Consider the following 10,801-nt stretch of genomic DNA (forward strand, 5'->3'; position numbering starts at 1 on the left):
AATCACTGCAATCAAAGACTAATAGATACTCAGAGAGAAAAGTCTATTTTTTTACATCTCACTTTTTATGAACCAGTACAAATTTAATACATATTGGTAAATAATAAAAAAATACATAGAAAATCTGTATAAAATCTGTAATCTGATTTAAAACAGTATGCGAACGCAAAAATCTATACAATACAGATAAATCTGTATAAATGGCATCTCTGACTCTGCATTTTGTTTTAAGAAGGGCTAATGCCTAAATAGTAAGAAATCCGTTTTTGGTTTTATTTAAAGTTCACCAAATTAACCTTGCAATAAAATTTTAAAATTTAAAGCGAAAGGTAACGGAAACGACCGAAAAATTTTTAAACGTTGAAATTATTTCAAACTAATTCTGAAAATATCGTGTGTTGTCTCATAGTTGGCATTAGGCCGTTTTTAAGAAGAATTCTGACATTTTGAACCTGAGAGTGTAGTAGTGGAATATTTTGTTTTGATTGCTGTCGTCATTACTAATTTATAGGATGAATTAAGGACCAACGATAGGATGGATATAAATCCATTGAGATGAAATTAGGAGCAGAGTAGTGAACACATCATAAGTGTTTTTAGCTGTTTCATGAATATTAGTTAAATTTTCAAGAAATGTGAATCAATTCTCAACGTGGAGCAAGGCGAATGAAGTAGTAATATGAAAAAGTTATAGTGATTTTAGTGATCGGGGTTTTGAGGCGACGTTCTTACAAATGAGATGAAATAGGGAGCCCTTACCCTATGTCGTCATACCAAACTATTTACAATTTTTTAGTCACCAACGCAAGCAAGCTATGTGGTCTTCACCACCTGTTTATATCACATTTATATAGATTTTCTTCCTCTAATGCGAGATTTAATAAAAAATTTTATGAAGTATCTATGAGGGGCTGTCCATAAAAGACGTCACGCTTTTTTGACGATTTTTGACTCCCCATCCCCCCTTTGTCACAAATTGTCACAGAAGCAAAAACCCCCCACCCCCCCTATGTCACATGTCACGAATTCAAAATAAATAAAATTCATCTCAATACATTCTTAATATGTATGACAAACCATACAAATATGAGCGAAAAATCGATTTATTACATGCTGTCATTAGATTAAAAAATATCCATGAAACTACAAAATCATCGGAATTATTTTATTAATATCAATTATATAAATTAACAAAAGTATTTGGTTGGAATTGATGAAACATTTAAATCATCTGTTTTATTCCTCCTAGGGGTACACAGATATATTATTGTTTTAGGTAAACAATAATATTTCCTTAGTATAGTGTGGCAGGTTCAGGGTTTGGGACTTCGAAAATAATGGTACTGACGGGTTCGAGCTTACAACCGTCAACTGACGGATTTATTTTTTGAATTGTAGTTTTGTTCGATTTACATTTTCAATTAGTGTGAGTGTACATTTTTACCGAGAAGTCTTGAGTCTTGACCATTACATATTTAAAAGAAGTTTTGGATGTAACGATTGGAGAAGGCTAGTGTTTATTAAACATCGCTCGGCTCGCGGCGATGGCAAGAACAATTGAAGTTATTTATTTTCCTTCGCGCTAGGCGGTAAATCCACGCCAGCGGCGCAATGGTTTAAAGTGTTTATATTCATTGCGTTACTTTACTTGTGCGCTGTAAGCAGTTCAAGTGTTTAAGATAGGAGGACCGTTTTTGGTACCGAGCATAATTTCGGCTGTATCGGTCCAACTCATAAAATATTTAAAGTTTATGATTTGTAAAGTGCTGATGCACCAAATCATAAGACTGAATGTGCTACAATGTATGGAAACGGAAACGTTTACAATGTATCTACATTGTGTCGAAATGAAATGTAGTATTGAGGTCGTTCTGACTATGTGGATTGGGATTAACGTGGAAAACGTGGTGGTTTCGTAATTCCGCCACACCTTCCCCGTAAAAAAAAATGATGAAGTTTACGGAGTCATTTTCGTGTGATAAAAATTAAGGTCTGGTCTCAAGAAATCTCTTACAATATTGTGTGAAGTGTAATGTGTTTTACAATGTTTTGGTTTTTCTTCTGTGTTATAATTCCTGGATTTAGATATTATTATGTTATTGTATAATGTCAATAGTGTAATTTGTGTGGTATAATGGTACGTAAAAAAATGACAATAAGGTAATTTTGAATGTAACAGGGATATAGTAATAAGATAATGTTTTGGAGTTAATAATTGTATAGGTGTATAGCGATATTTTTATATAATTTGATTATGCTATGGTAATGATGTAAGTACGTGTATGATTATATGGTATATAATATGATATAAAATATAATAGTTTTAAAAATATGTTCTTGAGTAAAATTTCGTGTTTTCCATAGATTTGTAATTTATTTTTGTATAACATGTGGTAATATTATTGTATATGATTACAATTTAACAATTTGATTTTTGTGGACTGTATGAGTTTGCTTTGTTTCTAGGTTTTCTACTATTGCATTTGGGTGGTCTATATTTTTTACTATGTAAGGGCCTTTGTAAATTTTGTCTAATTTTGTTCTATTGTGATTTTCTAACATTACCTTATCGTTTATCTGAATGGAAGAGGGTTTCGATTTATTTCCTTGATTTGAGTTTCGTTTAGTTTTGATTTTGTCTATGAGTTGGTTTGCTTTCAAGGCTGCAGTTTTTAATTTGTATTTCAATTCCGAGTAGTATTCGTCGTAATTATATGTCGGTTCTATGAATTCTGGATTTTTCAATTCGTTTGGTACTGATGCTGTTTTACCAAAGATCAGTTCAAAAGGTGTGTATGGGAAATCGGTGTGAGGAGTCGTATTGTAGCAAAATGCGTAGTAAGGCAGCCAGTCATCCCAATCAGTATGTGATTCGTTGACGAACTGTCTTACGTACTCATTCAGACATCGATGGTTTCTCTCTAGACTTTCAATAGTTTGAGGGTGATACGGTGTTGAAAATTTTTGAGTGAACTTGAGTAATTCGCTAATTTTGTGGAAGACTTCATTTTTATATTCGGTTCCCTGATCTGTTCTTATAATAGACGGGGTTCCGTATATTAGAATGCAGTGTTCGACAAAAGCTTTTGCTATTGTTTCTGCTTGCTTGTCTGGAATTGGTTGCACGATGATATATTTAGATAAGTCGCATTGAATTGTTAGCGCGTATCTATTTCCTGAATTTGATTTTGTAAATGGTCCTATTGTGTCCATAGCTATTGTAGAAAAGGCTTTTTGTGGTGTTGGTGTTTGAATAAAGTTTTCTGTTGTTCTAAAGGTGTGTTTATTTTCTTTGCATTTTATACAATTATGTATATAATTTGCAATGGATTTTTTCATATCTGGCCATATATAATGACACTTAAGTTTCCGATAGAGTCTGTTAATTCCGATGTGTCCGCCAATTGCAGAGTCGTGGTTTTCTTGGATAATTCTGTTAATTAGGTTTTTATCATCTATCTCGCGTTGCGGTTGATAGAGTATGATTTGGAGTGATTTCAGATGTTTATTACATGCTGACTTAAAATTATTAATACTAATAAAATTGAAAATTGTATTCGAAAGCGCTAGAGCAATTTTTCCAATATTCAATTTATTAGCTTTTTCTTCGATAATATTTAAAATTCTCTCGAGAGATTCATTCATATTTGTTATTATACATCGGGTAAATGACGCTTGAGTCAAGTCCTTTTTGTAATTTTTATTTTGAATTTTAATTTTTAGGCCATTTATATTATTTGTCGACGATTTTTCAATGCTTAATTTTTGCATGTTGTGTACTTCATTTATATTGATTGATTCAAATACTTTGAGTTGATCAGGCTCAGTATCTAACGAATCCTTAAAGTTTTTCTCTTTCTGAATAATATTTTCGTCATTTTGTTTCCTTTTGTCGGCTCTAGTTTGAACCTTAAAAATAGACATATTACTTAACATGTCTGTGTTGATTTTAATCCTAGAGAGCGCGTCCGCTCCTACATTTAATTTACCTTGTACGTATTCTACTTCGAAGTCGAATTCTTCGAGGTCTAAACGCATTCTTGTTAATTTTGAAGAAGGATTTTTCATCGAAAACAGATAAACCAATGGTCTGTGGTCTGTTTTGACAAGAAATTTTCTTCCGTATAAATATGGTCTAAAATGCATGATGGCCCAATGGATTGCTGTCAGCTCTTGTTCAATTGTCGACTTATTCGATTCGCCTCTGGTGAATGATCTACTTGCGTACGCTATTGGCAAATCAATATTGTCGTGTGTCTGAGCAAGAACTGCACCGCAAGCCATTTTGGAAGCATCTGTGATTACAATAAATTTCTTGTTGAAGTCAGGGAATTGTAAAATTGTTGGCGTTAAAAGTAGATTTTTAAGTGTTTGAAAGGATTGTTCGCATTCGAGCGACCAATCAAATTTTGTATTCTTTCTAAGTAATTTGTTTAATGGGTGTGCTATTTTGGCAAAATTTTCGATAAAGCGACGATAGTAGTTACAAAAGGCTACAAATCGCCTAACTTCATCTGCATTTGTTGGGGTGGGATAGTTTTTTATTGTTGAGAATTTTGATGGATCTGGCAAAATTCCTTTTTCCGAAATGTGATGACCCAAGTATGTGACGTCATTTCCGAAAAAATTACATTTTGCTGGATTTAGTTTTAAATTATATTTCCTGAGTTGTTGGAAAACCATCTCTAGATTTTTCAAATGGTGGTTGATTGAACAACCCACCACGATGATGTCATCAATGTACAAGAACGCACACTCTGGTGGTAAACCACTCAGAGCGATTGTCATCATACGTTGGAAGCTATTGGGTGAAATGTTTAGTCCGAAAGGTAATCTATTAAATTCATAGTGGCCTGTTGAACTCGAGAATGCTGTGTATTTTTTTGAGTTTTCTTCTAATTCGATCTGATGAAATCCTGACATCAGGTCGAGTGTCGTAAAATACTTTGCTCGACCTAAATTATCAAGTATCTCATCGATTCTTGGTAATGGAAATTTATCTGCAATAATTTTTTTGTTCAATTGGCGAAAATCAATGACTAATCGCCATTTTTTATTTTCAGTAGTTGATTTTTTCGGTACTAGTAAAAGGGGAGAGTTATACGGGGATACGGAAGGTTGGATAATATTTTCATCAAGCATCTTATTAATTTGATTATTTATTTCTCCTTTGTGGATTTCGGGTGTTCGGTAATTTTTTATGTAAACTGGTGATTTATTTTCTAGATTAATTTCTTGTTTGTAGAAATTGTTTGCACTTAACGGATCATCCTTGAGTGCGAAAATGTCGTTATATCTATAGCATAGGTCTATTAATTTACCTTTAGCATTGATTGGTATATTTTTAATATTAATCTGATTTTGTAAATCTAGTATTCGTTGATTAATTTTTCGTTTAGAGTTTTTATTTTCGTTTCCGGCTGCTTCGTAGTTGCTAGCTGGGATTATTTTGATTTTTTCTATTAAATCATTAAAAGGAATCTGTACGAAACTATCGCTAGTATTCATAATATTTACATATTGGGCACCAGGAGTGATAAGCGCGTTTGAGTAGTTCACTCCTGGCTTTATTTCACCGGATAAGATTACACTATCCTCAGTGATATATCTTAATTTTATTTCTTTAATTACTTGGCATCTAGGTGGTATAATAAATTTTTCCTTGAATTTATCTCTAATGGGTATTTCGAAGATTTCATTATTTATTTCGAAAGTAATTAGCCATGTTTTCAGGCATATGTTGCATTCGTAGTTTATTAGAAAGTCTCTACCGAGAATTCCGTCTGTAAAGATAGGTAGCTTATCGTTAACTATTTGGAATTTATGTGGTATTAAATTATTATTTAGTTTAATATTAGCATATGTGCTACCTTCGGTTTCCATTTTACCTTCGGTAACACCATTTATAATACAGTTCTCATTCATGTGAATAAGTATATTTGGCTTTAGTGCGCTTTCTTTTAATATAGAGATGTCTGCACCTGTGTCTACGATTAGTGTGACCGGTTTGTTACAGACATCTAATTTTAAAATTACAAAATTTGTATAACTTATCTCGCAATTGAATATTTTCATTGCTGGCTTGCTTGATTCGTTAACCGAGCTTGAATGTGACCCACATTCTGGTTCACATCCATTCTCATGTTCTGATTTGTCTTGATTGTCCCGTTTGCACTTCGTTGCTGGCCGACGTCTTGGGGACCAGACGTCAGCTCCGATGTGTTTTCCGCAACCATCACATTTCTGTTTGGATGTGCGTTGCTGAAATTGGTGTTGGAATTATTTCTCCAGTTATTTTGGTATTGATATGGGTTTTGTTGATAAAACTGCTGATACGGAGTATAAGGGAACTGTCCGTAACTGAACATTTGTTGAGGCAGGTTATGCCATTGGTTAAAATTTGGTCTCATTTGGCGCCCTTGACTTTGATTTGCTTGGTTAGGCATTTGTTGGTTGTTTTGATTATTCCAACCACGCTGTACTTGGAACCGTGGCTGAAAAGGCATATTGAAGAATGGTATCGGTTGTTGTTTAAACTGACGACCTTCACCGTTACTTTTTTGCTGTATATTCGTTTTATTCGTTTGCATTTTTGCAAATAGTATCTTTTCTTCGCAGGCCGGGTTTACCTCTAGCACTTTATTTATCGCTGAAGCTAGGTCCGTGAATGTTCCTGCTCGAAGAATAATTGATGTTTTTTCATTTTTTAGACCTTCCGCCATGTGTTTAATTGCTTCTTGGGTAGCCATTTCTTTGGCTACCTCGCCATTAATTTTTTTAGCTACATATGCAGCCTCTAGTTGCGTTGCTAGGGTTTCAATTTCGTTGGTAAATGTGATTATGTCAGACTTTTGTTTGCATAATTTTAGTTTAGATTGCACTGCTCCAACGGAGGCAGGTGCAATGGTTTTTATTTTGTCTATTATGGACTCGACGCTTTCGGGTTTAGCGGCAAATGCGTTTCGCGCTTTGCCTCTGAGTTTAGATAATACGATGCTGATAACTAATTGTTTGTTATCGTTTGTCACCATTGTATTAATAATGTTTAGTGCATCGATGGCACTGGTCAGGTTTAAAGGATTTCCATCGAACTCGGGCATTAAAGCCGTCACCGTTTTTATGGTATTTTCTATATTAGTCATTTTGCTTTTTGTTTCTTTGTTTTGTATTATTATTGCTTTTACTACCTTTTTAAATTTGGGTAGTAGCGATGGTTTGGCATGGACTAACTTGGTATCTATTAAATTGAAAATTTTTCCGGAAAGCAATTTTGCTTCTCGGTTGATTAAATTGAAATAGTCTGAGTCTAGGGTATCTTCTAGCTCAGCAAGTTTTTCGTTGATGCTATTTTGTGCGAATTGTACTTCACTTCGTTTTATTTGCAGAGTTTGGGTCGAATAAGTTCTATTTGGGGATTTTCTAAAATTAGTTTCTATTGTTTTTAATATTGCTAAATATTCATCAATTTTTTCCATTTAGTATAATTCATGATTTCTAATTATTATTAATTATTCATAATACATTTTGCCTAAATTCCGATAGTCACTCTTACAGTTCGTGTTTTTTCCGGTTGGTGTGGAAATATTGTAACAGCGAATTCAATATCGCCTTCTGCTTCTAAAAATTGCTTTTCGAATTGTTTTGTGCTAGTAATTTTCTTAGCTTGCATCTCTACTTCTCTGAAGTATTCAACCATTTCGTTGATTTCTTCGTCTAACTCTTTATTGTACGGCATTTTTTTTTTTTTATATTAGGAAAACAAGATTTTGTAAAGTATATGATGTAAAAAAAAATTTCTTCTCTCTCTTTTTTTTTGAATAAATTTATTGATAATGAGCTACTTATCTTTAAACTGTTGCTGTTATCCTCCTGGCTGCTCGCTCCGCTGCTCTTTCCGTGACCAACTTATTGAGCCTGTATACGGCTTTGCCTACGATATAGGCTCCCGCTGTAACTGCCAAAAGTACTGCTGCCCAGGTTTGGGCATCGTTGGAGGTGTATATAATATTCGACATTGAATCCTCCGACGAGAACCAACCCATGTTTTTCTTGTATTTATTTTATTTATTTATTTTTTTTTTTTTTTTTTTTTTTTTTTTTTTTTGTCACTGTTCTTGGTATCAGTGCCAAGGTCACTTTTTGCGTTCGGTTTTCGCTAAATCTTTATTTAAGTTGTTTTCACGCTAGATGCTTAAAATTGGAACTGTATAACTGTTTTTTATTTTTTTTTTCACTGTTCTTGGTATCAGTGCCAAGGTCACTTTTTGCGTTCGGTTTTCGCTAAATCCTTATTTAAGTTGTTTTCACTTTCTGACGCTAGATGCTTAAAATTGGAACTGTATAACTGAGTGTTTAATGCAATGATTATTGCAATGTATTTCACTAGGTAGTAGTAGTTTCTTCACTCATTAAACTTTGTATGTAACACTAAAACACTTCCGCACTTTCCGCTACCAGAAGTTACATTTCACGCTACATTAATTAATTCCGAACCGTGCTGCAGCCACAAACGAAACCAAAGCTTATCCATTTACTTCAAGACCAGAACAGTACTATTCACCGAGGACTTAACTTTTTTTCGAGGGTCTTTACTTTAACCACTTAATTTTTTTCCGAGGGTCTTTACTTTGACCACTGTCACTGTCGCCATGTGGCAGGTTCAGGGTTTGGGACTTCGAAAATAATGGTACTGACGGGTTCGAGCTTACAACCGTCAACTGACGGATTTATTTTTTGAATTGTAGTTTTGTTCGATTTACATTTTCAATTAGTGTGAGTGTACATTTTTACCGAGAAGTCTTGAGTCTTGACCATTACATATTTAAAAGAAGTTTTGGATGTAACGATTGGAGAAGGCTAGTGTTTATTAAACATCGCTCGGCTCGCGGCGATGGCAAGAACAATTGAAGTTATTTATTTTCCTTCGCGCTAGGCGGTAAATCCACGCCAGCGGCGCAATGGTTTAAAGTGTTTATATTCATTGCGTTACTTTACTTGTGCGCTGTAAGCAGTTCAAGTGTTTAAGATAGGAGGACCGTTTTTGGTACCGAGCATAATTTCGGCTGTATCGGTCCAACTCATAAAATATTTAAAGTTTATGATTTGTAAAGTGCTGATGCACCAAATCATAAGACTGAATGTGCTACAATGTATGGAAACGGAAACGTTTACAATGTATCTACATTGTGTCGAAATGAAATGTAGTATTGAGGTCGTTCTGACTATGTGGATTGGGATTAACGTGGAAAACGTGGTGGTTTCGTAATTCCGCCACAATAGCATACAGGGCTGAGAAAATGAAGACCAACACCTCATCAAAACGAGATCTCTGCCGGAGAATCTTTTCATGATCATTTGATCAGTGAATTTTAAATCACATCGATCAATATCGGTACTGATCTTCCGTCACACAATGGGTAGTGATTTTGAGCTAAAATGATTCTTGATTTATGTAAGTTCAATCATTGGATGATTCGATAAGCTTTAATGTTGGTGGAGGAAAATCACATATGATCAAGATAAGACATGACTTCTGAAATCGTTGATCTCCCGCCCTTTTTCAAATGGAGTACAATTGAATAAACTGCATCAGAATCAGATAAGAGAAATTCTTATGTTATACTATTATCAATGCTAGAAAATCAAATTACTGAAAAAATTGTCAGTGCATAACTTAAGTTAAACCGTTTGAAGGCATCTTTTTCTTTTTTACTCATATTAGGCAAAATTTATTAATTTCGCTAATTTACTCGCTCCTCCGTGCACTTTTGCTGATCACAACAGAAATGATTTTCTGCATCACTCATTTCCGAATTTACAAGAAGAAGCTTTTACATCAACGAATACACGTTTTCCTATAGAATGTAAACGTTTATTGTGGAGATTTTTTCAGGAAATAGGGCAAAGCAGTATTTCAAAATTGCGCTCATTGAAAATATTGGACGTCATATTCCAAAAACCTCCCTCCCTCCCCCCTGTCACAAAAGGTCACGTTTTATGAAACACCCCCCTCCCCCTTGTGGCGTGACGTCTTTTATGGACAGCCCTTTGACAAGGTTTATGAAGAATCGTGCAGAAAATATGCACTGAAATATTTTTGAGTTTCCTTATGCGTTTTTTTCGAAATTAGTTGTTTTTATGCAGTTTTTATACGACATGGTGCGGAAATTTTTTGGACTTGCTGGTTGATATTCGCGATCGAGTAGCCTGTCATTTGCTTGCCCGACAATGTTTTTCGAATCTTCCAGCGGACGACTCTAACGTCTATTGAGAACGCAAATAAAATGGATCATTTTTCAGATATTTCTTTTATAAAACATTCTACAACGGTCAACCGAAGAAGCTAAGGAAATCTTTACTACGTAATTATGCCGCACAATTTACTCCATTTCACAGTTTTTGGTAATCGGATTTAAAACCATACACCAAATGCTAACGAATTATGTTTAACGTTTTTTTCTGATTTTTTAAATATATTTTTTCAGGTAACAAAACGAAGGAACTAATCGAACTTCGACAGAACTACATTCAAACATCTAATTTAGCTCTAAACAAATACCTCACAAGATAAATCTTCGAGGAAAAAACAACATTTTATCTAAAAGAATAGAACGAACTTAACTGATCTGTTCTGAATTTCCACTCATAGAAAGCGGGTAAAATTGCTTTTGCATTTTTTCAAAACTTGGCTGCATTCCTAAGTTGAAAATTGCTCCTTGAGTATGAAAAATTGAAGTACAGCTAAGTTTCCTAGTCTGTACATTTTGCCCAAGGTGTGCAAAACTCTCGATTTTCAGAAGTC

The sequence above is a fragment of the Malaya genurostris genome, chromosome 3, assembly GCF_030247185.1.
Source record: "Malaya genurostris strain Urasoe2022 chromosome 3, Malgen_1.1, whole genome shotgun sequence".
Lineage (NCBI taxonomy): Eukaryota > Metazoa > Arthropoda > Insecta > Diptera > Culicidae > Malaya > Malaya genurostris.